This window comes from Typopeltis vanoorti, chromosome 12 (genome assembly GCF_054136105.1).
Source record: "Typopeltis vanoorti isolate ZY-2024b chromosome 12, IOZ_Tvanoo_1.0, whole genome shotgun sequence".
Classification (NCBI taxonomy): Eukaryota; Metazoa; Arthropoda; class Arachnida; order Uropygi; family Thelyphonidae; genus Typopeltis; species Typopeltis vanoorti.
In genome coordinates, this window is record NC_143560.1 from 115,519,187 (window position 1) to 115,536,952 (window position 17,766).

Genomic DNA, 17,766 nt, shown 5'->3' on the forward strand with positions numbered 1-17,766 from the left:
TTATGAATGTACATTTGATGTCACTCTAATTAGTTTATTTTAAAAAGGGTGAGAAGTAAATTAAATTAAAATGTTAAAAATTTAAATACGTAATAGATGAGAACAGTGATAAAATGGCAAAATATGTATTTTACTATTACAGTATATATTGCAGTTATTCTATAGAATAATGGATCGTTTTAGTTCAAGTATTATACTTTACTTTAACCAGATAAGTTACAAAATACCTATGTATTCCATAGAATCTAAGCATTTAAAGTATATAAAATATAATTATTGAATGGCAAAATGTTGCAGTAGTCCATATTTCTAAAATAAAGTGATATTAATGATATTGAAGCACTAAACAATAATAAAGTAGCCGGAGAAAATAAAATTGCAGCAGATCTAAAAATTGGAGGAACGTCATTAATAACAAAGATTTATGAACTCAAGCTGGAAAAAAAAAAAAAAGAAGAAGAAATCCCAATTGATTGGAATACTACTATACTGTGCCCTATTTTTTAAAAAAGGAGACTCTATGATAACCAGTAACTAAAGAGTTCTCTCTCTTGAAACACTTCTTACAAAATACTGTCTACACTGATCTGGAACATAATGTATGTGCTTCAAACATCTCTCTCTCTTGAAACACTTCCTACAAAATACTGTCTACACACTTTTTAATCTTGAACATAATGTATATGCTTCAAACATTATAGGAGAGTATCGGTATGACTTCTGAAAGGGAAAGTTTATATCAGATCATATTTTCACTCCCCTGCTCTCCCACAGTTGCTAGAAAAACAGTATGAATTTGATAAAGAATTATCAAATCTAGTTTGAAATATTTATGAACTATAAACAAATGACAGTATACATCGAAATACACAATGGGATGCAATGAGACTTTCTTTATAAACCATAGAAGTATATAAATATCATAAGACTTTGTCATTGCCACACCCTTTGCAAGGTATGTTTCCTCCAGGTCAAGTTTTGAAATGAACTCCACAATCAGTATGTATTTAGTTCTCTAAATACATTTTGATTGTCTTTTTCATTTTACCATTTCATCATGAAAAACTAATGATAACTGAAAAAAACATTTCATTTAACGTTTTTCTAGGTTACCTGCTTATTGCAGCAGATCTAAAAATTGGAGGAACACCGTTAATAACAGATTTATGAATTCAAGTTAATATGGCAAAAAAAAAAAAAAAAAGGTCGTGTGTCACTGATAAAATGTGTTAGCTTTTTCTTCATGTCTCTTAGACTGATAAACACACTTTCTAACATATGAGTAGTTAATATATTGTTTCAGCACAGGATAAAAGTTAGCCATAGTAATAAAAACTTGTAATAAAATGAACCCTGAGCTATGATATATCAGACAATGGATCTTTACCATCACAATTTTTCAGACCCATCATTTTATCAGCCAGCAACATGAATTGTCATATCCATTGTAAAACATCTTGTGGAGTATCTGATGATAATTATTCGGATACAACACATTTTGATAATTAACTTGCATTCAAAAAAAATTTTTTTTAAATTAATTATTTCAAAAATTAGCTAAATTTGAAAAATAGAATTTAAGATATGATGAAGTGTATTAATTCCTCTCCTCTGTTTACAGTTATGTAATGCAGTTTTTTTTTTTTTATATTCTTCTTCTTCTTCTGCAGCTTCTCCCACTTAAGTGGGGTCACTGTTTGTTATGAGTCTCCTCCACACCTTCCTGTCTTGGGCTGTCACCACATCCAAGTTCTTCATCTTCAAGTCCTCTTCTATCAGCTCCCTCCATCTTTTCTTTGGCCGCCCACGCTTCCGCCTTCCTTGCACATCCATCTGCATGACCCTTCTTCCCACATATTCGTCCTCCCTCCTCATCACATGACCAAACCATCTCAACCTTGCCTCCTGTATTTTCGCTCCTAAGTTCGTAACTTTCACTGTTCCCCTGACATAGTCATTTCTCAGATGATCCTTTCTGGTCACAAAGCACATCCACCTAAGCATTCTCATCTCTGCTACTTCCATCCTGCTAATGTTATTTTTCCTCAGGGTCACAGTTTCTATAGCATATGTCATAGCTGGCCTCACTACTGTCCTATAAATTTTGCCTTTCAGATTGATCGGCACCCTCTTATCGCATAACACTCCAGTCATCTCCCTCCAGTTCCTCCAACCCGCTTGTATCCTGCATCCCACTTCCTTCTCAGCTCCTCCATCTTCTTCCACTGATGAACCTAAGTATCTAAAGTCTCTCACCTTCCTGATGACATTTCCTTCCAGCTCCAGATCTGGCCACCGCCCACTGCGCAACACATATACTCTGTCTTACTTCTGCTCAGTCTCATACCTCTCTCTTCCAGTACTTTTCTCCATCTTTCCAGTTTAGTTTCTGCTTCTTCTCTTGAATCTACACACAGCAAGATGTCATCTGCATACAACATTGTCCAAGGTGCATCTTCTCTCACCTCCTCTGTTACCACCTCCATCACAATATTAAACAGAAACGGACTTAATGCTGACCCTTGATGCAAGCCAACTGTTACTTGAAAACTTTCTGTCTGTCCTAAACAGGTCCGAACACTTGTCTTCACATTTCTGTACATTTCCCGCACCAACCTGACATATTTCTCCGGCACCTTCTTCTCCCTCAGACACCTCCAGACTTCTTGCCTTGGCACTCTATCGTATGCTTTCTCCAAATCAATAAATACCAGATGTAGCTCCCTTTTGTTTTTCTCGATATTTTTCCATCATCTGTCGTAACCCAAAGATAGCATCTGTTGTTGATCTACCAGGCATGAAGCCAAATTGTTCCTTTGCAATCTCCACCTCCTCCCTCAATCTACCATCAAGAACCCTTTCTAGGATCTTCATTGTGTGGGACATCAACTTTATTCCTCTGTAATTTTTACATTCTTGTGCATCCCCTTTACCCTTGTAGTTGGGAACAAGAGTACTCTCCCTCCATTCCTCGGGTATATTTTCCTGTTCGCAAACTTTCATGAACAGGTCCCACAGCAGGTCAATTCTCTCTTCCCCCAGTGCCTTCCATACCTCCACTGGAATTCTGTCGGGGCCCACCGCTTTTCCATTCCTCATCCTCTTCATGGCCTCCGTCACTTCCATTCTACTGATGTTCTGCACCATCCCCTCAGAAGGCTGCCCATCTCCTCTGTGAGTCCTTGCATTTTCCTCATTCAAAAGTCCCTCAATGTATATTTTCCATCTGTTTCTTATGTCCACATCCCTCCATAATACTCTTCCTTCAGAATCTTTGATCTGCCTCACATGTAAGATGTCCTTAGCTGCTTTATTTCTACATTTCGCTAGTTGGTAAATTTTTCTCTGTCCTTCCTTTGTTTCTAATTGATCATACAGATCTTGATATGCCATGGCCTTCGCCTGTGCCACAACTCTCTTGGCTTCTTGCTTTCTCTGTTTGTACACCTCTCTGTCCTCTTCCACTCTTGACTCATCCCACTTCTGCTTTGCCTTCCTCTTAGCTGTCACTGCCACTTGTACATCATTATTCCACCACCAACCCTCCCTCTGCTCTCTAATCTTTCCAGATGTCTCACCAAGCACCTCGATTGCACAGCTCAGGATTACTTTTGAATTATGTTTCCACCAATCTTGTGCACTTTCCAGTCCATCCGAAATCCTCTCTAACACTCTCTCCCTAAAACGATTCCTCACACTCTCCTCTTTTAAGCAAAACCACTTAATTTTTATGTTATGAAATTTAATTTGCGATGGTGTTCACATCAATTTAAACTTATGGATCTGTGAGCTGGGTTAGACATAAAACACTTGATCAAAGACGAGCCTACTGATATGAGAGTTCTGAGAAAGATTAGTGGAGTGAACAGATAGCATCAATGGCAGTATCACATTAAAAATGAGTATATTAGGAAAGACCTTACCATTGTTAGTATTCGGGAATGCGTTAGTAGAGCTAATCTCAGTTGGTATGGTCACTTAAACAGAATGGGAGAGGAATGATTAGCAAAACAAATTGTTCTTTTTGCTAGGTTGGCAGGGAAAAGACCCCGAGGAAGGCCAAGATGTAGATGGATTGATACAGTAAAAAGCACTTTAAAATACAGAAATATAAGATTGGATAATATTGGATATTGACAGATTACAGATTAATTTGGAGGAGAATTGTTGATCAGAAATTAGTAACGGTGTAACGTTTTAATGTAGTACTGCCATAATTATCCTGTACATATCAGGAATTTGATGAAATGGTGATGAATTTGGTTTGCTTGTCATTGTCTCCCCAATAAAGAATAAAAAAAATTTTTTTATTAACATAAGTTTTCTTTTATTTATTTTTTATTAGTTTTTTTTTGTTAAGATTTACAGTTGTTATTAAAACAGTTTAACTTAAGTTTGTTATATAAAATATCACTCAACTTCAGCAGTATTTTGTAATGGCAACAGTGATTGTATTAGGGCACACATGGAATTTGACAACTTTAAATTTTAAGAACTAATCATTTTAATCAAGAATTCGGCATTGTTTTATTTAAATAGACAAACTGTTTAATAAATTCATTTTACACATATTTTGTACTACCCATACAGAGAGAGAGAGAGAGAGAGAGATGTATTAAGGTTTGATGCAAGTGTGCACGTATATGCAATCCAGGAAGCTGTAGACTTCTAGCAACAGCTAGAAAGTTTTTTTTGTTTGCATGTGTGTGGAGAGAGAGGAAAGATTGAAAGAGAATACTGGTTCCTTTTAGAGAAGAAAAGTAAACGTTAAGGATTGGAACACAGTGACTAAAAATTTATCTGAAAATTTTTTCAAGCAGGGATTACCACCAGATGATATAAATCTAAAGAATGCCTCTCAGATATTGTTTTTAAAGAATGAACTTGAACCCAATTTCAAAAAAGTTATTCTCTTTAGTAACTGAACTGCAATTACTGTCCATATTAACTTGTTACTAGCACATATTCTGAACTGAAGATAGAATAATATAAATAGTTCTAAGTGAGCAATTTATACAGTTTTCTAGAGAAAGAACTTAGAAACAGTTCAAGTGGAAGAATTGTTTAAAGTGTTTAGGGAGTTCTGTGTCAGGTTTTAATGGATGTTTTCCGAAGCAAGGTAAATCCTTGATGAAACTTTTATGCTGACGACTGCTTGAGGTAGGACATGTTTATCCTACGGTTTTCAAGTTAAGTGAAGATATTCCTTTTTGATTTTTCAATTAAAGCAAGGAGTTCTCATTTGAACTATTGTTCATATGATTATAGTGGTGAACTAATATTTTGTAAAGCCTGAAAGAATAGACAAAGGAATTTTCTTTTACTTTTTTTTTTTTTTCAAAAAATTCTAAAGTTACACTTTGTGTGTGTGTGTGTGTGTGAGAGAGAGAGAAAGTATCCCTTATGACATTTTTGTCAGTTTAATGTAAATAATTGTTTGTATAATTTTTTTTATTCAAACAAAATAAAATTAGTTTAATCCTTTATCCAAGTGTGAGCAAACAAAGTTTGCTCCCGAAAGTATCTTCAGGACTGGGGTAAAGTGGTACAACACCAAGGCAACTCGTTGCAAAGGTGGAGCAAGATACCAACACTCCTATCTCAGTATCCCTATAATACAAAACACATCTCCTTGCGGATATGTCTAATGTTATGCATTAAGGGAAGGGCCACTACCCAGACTAGTTTCGACCTTTATTGAGGTCTCTTCAGTGGGAGCCAGGCCCAAGTGGAGCTACCAGGCAGAAGCATTAGCAGGTCATCTCTACCTATACTCTCTACCTATAGTGGTGTTGTACCACTTTACCCCAGTCCTGAAGATACTTTCAGGCGCAAACTTTATTTGCTCACACTTGGATAAAGGATTAAACTAATTTTATTATACTCTAACCAAGTGAAAAATAAACTTTCAATATTCAAACAAAAGTTTAATTATATTAAACCTTTCTGTGCTACAGTCTTTCTCTTTCTTGGGATTAAGTTATGAATGTAAGAAATTAGATTTATTTTAAGATTTGGAGAAAACTATTAAATCATAGTATGAACCTTTTCTCGACAGAAATTACATACAGCTGCGCCTCACATAATTGAGTTCAAATAATTCATCTTTCAGTTGCTGCAATTTGAAAAAATTATACCACTTATTACTTTACATGATGCTTAATGTGATATTTTTTAAGTCATTGTTGAAAGAGATTTGAATCATATGCCAAGCTTGCCATGTGTCAGGCAGGCAGTAAGCAAGCTTTTACTACCTTAGTGTGTTCTATGAACGATTGGAAGCAAATATGTTACTTGCTTGTCTCCTGTTAATAATTTCATGTGAATTGCACACTAAGCTTACCATGCAGGTAATTAGCAAACATTTGACAGCTACTCACCTCAGTGTGTTCTGTCACCATCAGAAGCAGATGTGTTACTTGTCTCTCACTAATAGTCATGTGAAGGTGCACAGAATGAAAAAAGGAGAGACAATGTTGTTCATTGTTAAATATTTATAAACATTTAAATCTATAATCTATTAAATATGCAATAAACATTTAATTCTATAATCAGTGTATTTTCATTCTTTTACATCATATACAGAAACGTATTCTTAAAATTCTTTATAGACATTCCTTTAGCTCACAGACCAATATAATTTTTCCTATTGATTATATATTCGATTGACATGTTTTGTTTCTGTTTTGCATGATGCACGTTCACAGGATGAATTAATCACATTGAAGTCAGCTCGTGTGTGTATTTATTTTTTTTTAATAATCTACCCTTTTTTAAAATTCCTTTAACTACTGTAATTTACAACTTGATGTTATGAGTTTAATAACAAATGTCAGCATTCATATATTTGTAATGTTTGTTTCCAGTGGATTGAAACAAGACAAACTTTAATACAGAACATAGTGCATCAGAATATCCAGGGGGAGGGGGGGTTCTAGTAAAGTTGGAGAAATCACATTTTTAAAATGCATCCTATTTGGAAGGGAATTACAAATTGCCACAGTTGTTTATTTCTTACCTATAATTTAACAATTTATGTTGATTTGATCAAAATGAAACTTTTAGGGCATGTATAGGACAGTGATGCTTCTCTCCCCAAAGATTATTTTATTAAATTTATTGAATCATTTGCCATTTTAGATTAAATAATTTTAATAAAAGTAAATTACTTAATGCACTTTGACCTTACATGTAAGAGATCTAAGCTATTTGTAAAAGTAGCTAAACAAAATTCATCTAAAGAGTTCATTAAGAATATGGAAGACAAATATCAGAAAGATAGCAAAATGTTTTGGAGGAGGCTATTGAAAAAAAAGAAAAAAAACCCTGAAAGACTGTGTTAAACAAAACAAGCAGTGGCAAAATAGTAGTGGAAAATTATTTGAGGTAGAAAAAGCCATCAAAAACCTGCCACCTTTCCATATGAAATGTAAAAAGGCAGCTGGAGTAAATGACATTGCCAGAAATGCTCATATATGGAGAGACACAAGTCTTATAGTGTCTACAGGGCATAATTTAGTCTGGTCAGAAGGTTGAATTCTAGATGATTGGAGTACGGTTCTCTTACTTCCCATCTATAAAAAAGGGAATAAAGCTGAATGTGAGAATCATACAGAAATTTATCTGCTAAGTGTTCCATAAGATTTATGCATGCATATGCAAAAAAAGGCTGGGAAAAACTGTGAAAGAGAAACTGGAAGAACAAGCCGGGTTCAGACCAAATAGAGGTTGTCAAGATCACTATGACGTAGTTCAGAAATCATGGGACTATAACAAAGAATCTGAACTGAAGTTTTGTAGATCTGGAAAAAACATATGAAAAGGTGTCCAGACGATTATTATTATAAGCTTTATAAAAGATTACAATTATATGAGGTAAATGGAACCTTATGCAGAGCAATACATAGTCTATATTTAAGTTCTAAATCAGCGGTTACAGTTGAAGGAAACACAGGAAGATGGTTTGATGTAAGATCAGTGGTATTAACATTGGAAATATCAAACTTAGCTCTTTGTTTTATGCAGATGATGATGTGCCCCTAAAACAAATGTGGTATTCAGGATCTTCTCATTAAATTGAATAACAACTGTTACAAATTTGACATGAAAATCAGTAATAAAAAAACACACGAAAACTATGAAAATTGACAGGACCATGAAAAACTTCAGCTGAATTCTCAGTTGAGAACCTATAGAACAAGTAAAATATTTCAGTTAGTTAGACTTTTTGGTGAAGATGGCAAATAAGCAAAGCTGTTATTGTGGGTATTGTTGCCTCCCAATTTACGATTTCTACTCTAATCTTACAAATTCCTTTTATCTATATTCTTCTAACTTCTATGCCCGAGATTTTACCAAAACTTATACCAATATCTAAGTTATTGCTCCCCGTAGTACCCCTAATATTTGTATTTATACTGCGCCTTTTGGGAGATTTAGTTTAGGATATTACATACATAAACAAGGAGAAAGAACTCAAATATATCTGAAAGTAACTATTGCAGTCGTGACACTTAACTCGAATCTCAACTTAAATTTTCCGCGTGACTAAGTACAATATTTTCAAGTGGTTATCAACTGCACCATTTATGTTGTCATAAATAGGGAGAAAGTCAATCTCGAATATATCTCTTAGTATTTAAATATTATTGCAGTCGTGACTCTTAATCTCTTTCCTCAACATTAAATTTCCCGCGTGATTAGGTACGATGAATTTTAAGCGGTGCATTGGATTAGCAACATCAGACAACTCTTTTATCATTGAACAAAAGGTTTATTAAGTTTCTAAACATGGTACAATTCAAATACTAAACTAAAATATTTATAGACTAACATTAAATCATTACAAGCAATATGGCTATTTGTGATTATGCCACCATACACATTAATTCATAAATTCACCTGATGTGAACAAATTAGATCAATTCATACTGAAGTAGATTAACAAATCATTCACTGTTAACACATACTTGTGACATTTCAATTATTGTATACATTACATTAGGCATTCAATTCTTAGGATACGTAATTACTTAATTCACACTATTCCGTTATACCATTATTTGCACTAACACACGATTATGTCATTTAAATATCTTGTGCAATATAATAGACATGCAAAATATCTTAGGACTCTTAATCATTCACAAATCTATCATATACTAAATTTGTTATCATATACAGTTCTGTATTGGAATCACGATACTTTTTACAGACAAATTTCTAGCTAACAAATGTTATGATTTACAGTACCTTTCTTGAGCTCTTCGTATGGGCCTTTATTCTTTTCCAAACGAACCTCTGGCATAACTTCTCGTAACTCTGGAATATTTTAACACACATATATTTGCTCTACTATCAGCAACGAGGACATCGATCTCTTTACAATTTTCTGCTTAGCGTAGTTATCACAAGCGTCGAAACGAAGAAGATCCCTCCTTTTCTAGGACTCTATGGTAATTTTTCCTTTGCTTCCTACTCGGGAAAATGGGAATCGAAATCCCGCTCACTTTCATTTCTGTGTTGTGATGAGGAGATATCACCCCTGTCGCCACTCAGGAAAACCCCGTGAACTCCACCGGAACCAAGGCCAAAAGCGACTATCCAAAAAGAGTCTCCTCCAGAGGGTTACCAACCCTTTTATAGCTGCTACCCTAACGGCACATTTTCTTACTTCCTTTCTCCTCCTTCTACTTGTTTTTTAATCATCGACCAATTAGGGTGGCATTTTCTCGCCTAATGTTATTTGATCGGCAAGCCCGTTCTCAATGTTTCAATCCGGGGATCGGCCCTAAGCGATAGCTTTGCTTTTCTTGTGCTAGCCTGACTTAATCCCCTTTCAAACTTTTTCTATGAATTCTACTTAATAACTTAATCTCTCACATAACGTATTTTATGATTTACCCATTTCTACTTATTTACTTAACTCTCTCATTTTTAATCGTATTACAATATTAATCTATACTTTCCTTTGTTAGCTACTTATTTAGTTAGAATTCCTTATTTTAAGTCATATTACAATATTAATACATTCCTTCCTTTATCAGCTACTTTAACAACAACCCTTATGTTTTATACATATTACTGGATGCAAGAAATTTTCCATTAAATAATTCATTTTTTTATGCAGGGGTTTTAATTTATGATATTTATTCTTCATGTTACACCATGATAGCTGAGAATACTATATTCCTAAGATATCAGGTGTAACAGTATCCAGCTGAATATAGTAATATGGAATAAGAGAGAAATTTGCAAAACGTTAAACTAGCAGTATACCAGAAAGTGTTCAAACCAGTTTTATGTTATGGATTTGAGAGTTGAGTTAGAAATAAAGCACCTAATCAGAGATTAGAGACCACAGACATGAGAATTCTGAAAAAAATTTGCAACCTGAACGAGTTGCCCCAGTCCTGAAAATAGTTCAGGTGCAAACTTGTTTGCTTACACTTGGATAAAGGATTATTATTATACCCTCCATGGAGTCGACAGACTCATCATGGGAGATTCATTCAACTGACAACACATTTATCATATAGAATCTTAGTTATTAACACTCCTTGCATTAACAACACATTCTGGTAATGCATTCCATTCACTGACAATTCTCCATGTAAAACAATAAAAATGAAAACTATGAAAATTGACAGGACAACATCTACTCCTCACACCCATCTTCACCACACTTTTACATAACTTCCAGGAATGACCTCTGGTTCTTCCCCTTTCACCTTCTACTCTTTTTATAATCCCCTCTGGATTAATCTGATAAAATCCTCTCACTAATTTAAATGTCTCTATCATATCACCCTTCTTCCTCCTATACACCAAGCTCTGCAATCCACATTTCTTCAACCTCTCTCCATAGCCATTATTCCAAACTCCTGATAGTCTGTCACTCATCTCTGGACCCTCTGTAATGTCTCTACGTCACAATGAAAACCAGGTGACCAGATCTGAGCACGATAGTCCAAGTGTGGTCTGACCAGTGCCTTATATAGTGGCACAACCACTTCCTTATCCTTGCATGTTAGAGTACTTCTTATCATAGCAGCACCATGATGTGCAACCTTTGCAACACTGGCAATATGCCCTTTAAACTTCAGTCTACTGTCAATCAACGATCACTCCCAAATCTCTAATCTCATCCACTTCCTGCAGTACAGCACTATCGATATAGTACATAGCCTTATATTTCTGCACTCCAAAATGCAACACCTTGCACTTATTGATATTAAAACTACAACTCCACTCTTTTGTCCAAGTAAAAAGTCTATTCAAATCTTCCTGAAAGGATTCAGCATCATCAGCAAATAACTGAAGATTCCCAGTCAGTTCACATGATATATCATTTACAAAAGTTAAACAGCAGGGGCCTAAGAACAGAACTCTGAGGCAAGCCACTGGTTACCCTTCTTTTTTGAGACACTGCTCCATCATACACAAATTGCTGGTATCGTTCAGAGAGCCAATCTCTGATCCATCTAACCAATATACAGTCTATTCCCATCTTCTGTAGCTTGTACACCAACTTATGTGGTAATCTATCAAATGCTTTTGCAAAGTCTAAGAATGTCATTGTATATGATTCTCCCTTATCTAATACCCTCGTCACCTTATCATATGCAAGTAAATTACTGAAACAGGACCTACCCTTTACAAATCCATGCTGACCTTCATAAAGAATACCATGTCCATCAACCCAATTCTGTATTCTATTCCTTACCAATCTCTCGAACACCTTGACCACAACTGCAGTTATACGGACTGGTCTTTAGTTGGAGACTTCTGTCTTAGAACAATGCTTGTGGAGTGGTATTATTTTGCCTTCTTTCCACTGCGTAGAAACCTACCCACTGCAAGACTTTCATTAAATAACCAGGTCATAACCAACTGTGGTTCACATTCCTTAAGCATATGTGATATGTCATCCATTCCCACAGCCTTATTCACATCTAACCCAACCAACATCTGATACATCTTTCTTTTGCTTCCAATTCTCCTAATACTTACCTCTCTTCTATATATTGTACCAGATAATTTATACCAGTATGATAACACTGATAAAGTGCTTGTTCAATAATTTCACTATATCCTTTGCAGCTGTTAGTCTGCCACAATTATTTTTCCTCTTGCTTGCCATGTAGTGGAAAAATTCCCTTGAGTTAACCTTGGCCTGACCAGCCAATCTCCTCTCATACTGCACCTTTTCTTTCTTTACCATGCTTGTCACCTTTCTAGCCTACACGTTATACTCTTCATGGATCCGATCACCACCAAATGTCTTGTACCTCCCCCATAACATTTTCTTTTCCAACACAGCTTGCTTGATTTCACTATTCATCCATTTCACTCCTACTCTATTTACTCACTTAACTCTTCGTTTGCAGTCATACATTGCTTTTGTCAGATACTGCCTTGTGAGTTTCCATGCATTGTCAGCATCTTTTCCACTCAGCTCATCTACCCAACATACTGATGCTTAGTGACTACAGAGCTTTCTATAATCACCTGCTTTATACTTCGCCAGCAAAGGTTGGTCGATTGGTAGAGCCTCTGCTACTAATGGCTCAGCAAAAAGTTAAGCAAGTTTGAGCATGGTTAGTAATTGGAAGGGATTCAATCATTCGATGCTGTTGGCACACTCTCCGTCGATCAATCTTTGGACTCTCTGGAGGTGTCGCATAATAATAATAATACTTCCACACGTATATCCATTTTTGGCGGTGACCTTCTCTTATTTCATCACTTCCCAAACAAGTTCCTCAAGATCACTTTCTCCAACCAGTGGCAGTGTGAATATTTCATTAACAATTTGTAGTCCGTGCGGTTAGCCTAGTGGCTATGCGCTTCGCAACCATATGCCTGGGGAAGGAGTGTCCTGGGTACGATTCCCGTCGCCGACGTGAGGAGCTTAAGGATCTTCCTCAGCTAAGTTAGCCGGTCTTGGGCGTGGACAGCAGGGTTTTTCCCTCCAGTTTATCTGGGGTTTTTCATCCTGCAAAGCAGGCAAACCAGCCCCATGAACACATGGATCTACAACCATAAATACTTAACCCCCCAGGAGGGAGCTCAGCTCGCCCCATTAGGAACGGGGGAGAAAAGGGAGGAAACTCCATATGAATGAATGAATAAATAAATTAACTTGTGAAGTTATCCAAATCCAAAATATTAAAGAGCCTCTAATTGCTTCAATCACATGCTGCTTAAGTTACTTATCTGTCAGAAATTTCACAAACTTCCTCTCCTTGTTTCCCCACACTGTCTCCTCCTTCTAGTCTATATTCCTGTAATTAGTCTCCTATCAGGATCACCTTCTTTTTTTACATGCCCAACTAATTTGCCTAAACATTTCACAATGGGTATTCTCTGTATTCCCTGGCTTATAACAGAATCCTATCAGATATACTAACCTGTTTATTTCAACTTGGCACCACACAGATTTAAAATCTGTGCATGCACTACAACTTCCACACTTTGTGGTCACAATTCCTCTGCAGTCATTAACAGCACTCCCTCTCCTCTTCTCGCATTTCTATCCTTCCGGAAAATTATATATCCTGCTAATTCTATTCCCGACATCACATCCTCCTCAGACAACCAAGTTTCACTTATTCCAATTACTTTTGGGCATACTGTCTCAATCAGTGCCACAAACTCAGCTCTCGTTTCGAATACTCCTTACATTTGTGTATAAACCTAACAATCACTGTGTATTTGAGGCCATCCTACCAACACCAACATTCTCTATTTTAGCTGCTATACTACACCTCTCTTCGGCTTGACCACTCCCGTTTCCCTGATCTTGACTGTGATTTCCATTCTTACCTGTATCATAGTCACCTTTATGCATTCCATCACCTTGTGCTGCTGCAACCACATCTTCAACCTCATATCCATCTTCCTCCTGCTATACATTCTGTTGATTTGTGCTATCCTGTTTCACAGGTAGACTCTGATCATTTGCTACATTAACTTCTTGATTCTATGCCTTCTGAGAAAACAGTAGCCTTTCTAAAGGCCCAACACCAAACCCATTCAAATGTAATCCATCAACTTTATATCAAGTATAAAACTTTTAAACAAGTATTAAACCAAGTATATAATTTCTTGGTATCTTTAATTTAAAAAACTTCCAGCAACTTTATCTAATGATGTCATGAATGGCAGAATCATATTCAGAATGAAGACATTAGGAAGGGGCTTGACATTGTTTGCATTCGATAATGTGTGAGCTTCAGGTGGATTGATGCAGTCAGTGTGTGGAAGGGTTAGATAACAATATTGCAGTGTTGGCAAATAAAGAATTAAATTTGAGGAAAACTGTTGATAGGAGATTAATAAATAATGATAGTAAATGTAATCATGTAATGCAGTCATAATCAGGTAATTGGTGGTGATGTATTTTGACCATGATATAAAGGTCTTATATTGTACTGCTATAAGCTGCAGTATGTTTATGAACAGTTTCCCTGATTTTTTTTGTGGTAAAAAAAAAATTAATTAAAAATTTATTACAATTTAGGAATTAATTCTTTGAACTCCTGTTGAAGTGGAAAAGGAATTCTCCAGAATTACTGGAGGGGGGAAAAAGGTTGGGGAGGCTCTCTTCTTGATATATATTCTCTTGTAAACTTTTCGAAATTAAAATAACATATAGCTGAGATGATTTCAAGTAACTTAGTTTATAGAGTTGAATGATTCTTGTTATTGGTAATCATTCTTGTTTAAAACAACCACATCTAAACAGCTATTCTAAATCTTGTTGAAACAATCAAATTAGGAAACGAACAATTGCCTTAAAGTTGCTGAAATTTGATCTTCACATATCTGGCCTTGATAACTCACATCCTCACACTGGCAAGAGCACCAAATTGCAGTAATGCCAATTACAGACTTTCAACTCTAAGATGGCAGGGATGATCACATCAGCTATTAATTACTTCGATTTTGAATTGTAGTAATGGAATCTCAAACAGAAGAGCTCAAATTTCTACTCAACAGAACTACACACCAAGTATCTCAGGCAAAGGATATTAATTAAGAAAGTCTGAACTGGTGAAACAGGATTTTATGCTGTGAACTGTGACAGTTCTAATTAAAAAGAGGACTTCCATGTATTCATTGGGCATCATCAGATGCTGTATGGTCATTCAGTTGCTCAGTGATATGCCACACACCAGTTCCTGTTGTGTGCTTTTCTGAGGCTTCAACTCTCTGAAGATCAGTTACCCCAAACATGCCATCCATCTGTCTCATTAATGGGTCTACCCTTTCTTCTTTTTCCAGGAACTAAACCTTCTATTACTGTTTTGAGTAGGCCTCCTTTCATTGTGTCCAAAGTATTTCAACTTTCTTCTGTCAATATCCTTAAGGAGCCTTAAAGTTCTGTGGATCTTTGTTAGCATCCATCACTTTGTTTGACTTTCAGTATATGATATCCTCAACATCCTTCTGTAATAACACTGCATCTCAAAAGCAGTAATCTATTTTCTATAAGACTTCTTTAAGTTTTAAGTCTCACATACATAAGTAACTGTTGAATAAACAGCTACATTCAAAATCCTCAAATTTGTTCCAGTAGAGATAGTTCCAGATTTCAGACAAGTCTCTGACTGTTGCTTTAGCTATTCCTAAACTTCTGATGTCTTCTGAACAGCATTTCTTCTTCACATTAATAACGTATCCCAGGTACTCAAACTTGCTGAGTTCCTAAATTCTTTCTCCATTAAGGTACACCTGTTTTTCAGGATCTTCCCTGTCTGTATTTCCTTTGAGAACCATAATAGTATTTCACTGAATTAATTTCTCAATTGGGCTGATGTAATTAAATTTTAATTTTATGTTAAGATTTTTTTCCACACAAGGCAGGTTACTTGTTAATAGACACATGCTACATAAAAGCAACTATAATACTGTGCGTTCATGTGTGCACTGCTTGGAAAGAAGCCAGTGGACACTATAGTGTGAGGAACAAGTAGCCATGATACCCACCTTAATAAGGTGTTGGACTTCCTTTCATTGAGATGACTGCAGCAGTACTATGGGGCATACTTTCCACAAGCATATGATAGTAATCAATGGGAATTTTGGGCCAGTCTTCCTGTAGACATGTAATGAGATCCTGGACTGTGGTAAGGTGGATATCCCTTGACCTCACCCGATGCTCCAGTTTATCTCGCAGATGTTCAATAGGGTTGAGATCAAGGTTCTTGGTTCAATCATTTGCCCTTATGTCACAAGGATCTGGGTTTGACTCTCATCTGGAATGTGATATGCCATATAAGGACTTTTCATCTAAAGGTGAGTTAAATGGTCTCTTAACTAGACTTTTTTTTTTTTTTTTTGTGGAGAGCAGACAGTCTAACTTGTTAATTGTGCATTCAAAGTATATTGACCTTATGGCCTTAGTTCATGGATGGCGAACCTATGGCATGCGTGCCAGAGGTGGCAAGTCCGAGAATTTTGCTGGCACGTCAACGATTTACAGGTGATATCCTTTTATACGCTTATAAATTATTCAACTTTTATTTTAATTATTACAATACTACAAGTTAAATTTTGTTTTACACGAGAGAGCGGCTATGAAGACATGCATATGATTGGTGTGGTATTAACAAAAGGTCACGCGACCCAAAGACATATTCAACCGACAAGTGTTGAGTTGAAATGCTAATTCTCTTCAACCGAATTCCATAACATCCGAAACTGTCATAACAACATTCACTACATATTTCTTAGTTTTAACACATTCACGACGGGATGTTGTTTATCGTTCCGACGGAACTTCTCATTACCGATGGGCTCAACTCACACAAAGTTTCACCCACTGGTTGAATTTTATTCCTGCTTGTTTGCGTTTGAGCTGGCAAGCAAACTCGCACATGCATTATATGTACAGTGACCATATTTTTTTGGAGAAAATAAATAACAAATCAGAAATTGTTTCATAATAAATAAATAAAAAAAAACAGGTTGCATTTGTTTCACTAAAACTAAAAAAGCTTTATAAAGTTTATTGTAAAATATAAGCATATGTGTAGCATTTTAAACAATTATATTATTACTTTAAAAAATTTAATTTTGATACTTTTCACAAGAATGAACTTTTTTTTAATAAATCGGTTTGTGTTTTAAAAATCTATACAATTCATGTCAAGGTTGCATTTGGTATAAATGAATGCTTTAATGTTTCGATTTTTAATTGGGTTTTCTCACAGGTCCACATATTGTTCATTAATGAATATACTTGTTCAGTGGGGGAATTAGATCCAGGGAGACAGCAAAATTCAACAGTTTTTAAAATGTTTTTAAAAGATACATGTTTATCTGCGAAATATTTAAAAATTTCAACCCATCTACGTCGGCAGGACTCGTCATTTTGTCCCCATTCTTCAATCTTTTCACTGGTGACATGTCTTTTAATACACGAAACTTCATCAAATAGTTCGCCGTCATTTATATTTAAATTCAAGTGACTGGAAATGAACAAAACACTTTCCTTGATCTTCGCCCCCAGAAGGATTTCTTGTAGTAGGACCCATTCAAATACTTCCATTTCCACGAAACAGCTGTTCCAGTTACAGTGATACCTCGACTTATGAACTGCTCGACATACCAACTTTTCGAGATACGAACTTTTTTCATATCCCATTTTGACCTCTAGATATGAACCTAGACTCGAGATATGAACTGTAATGCTTTCCTTTTCAAATGAACTAAAGCCTATTTTACATATACTTTTTTTTAAATTTTTTATGCATGTTT

At 35.6% G+C, this 17,766-nt stretch overlaps 1 protein-coding gene across 1 annotated transcript in view; it reads left to right on the forward strand.

Annotated features, from left to right (window-relative positions):
• LOC150101152 (protein zyg-11 homolog B-like) overlaps positions 1-17,766 on the forward strand; it is a 287,455-nt gene that overhangs the window by 239,756 nt on the left and 29,933 nt on the right. The gene's annotated exons all lie outside the window — the stretch shown is intronic.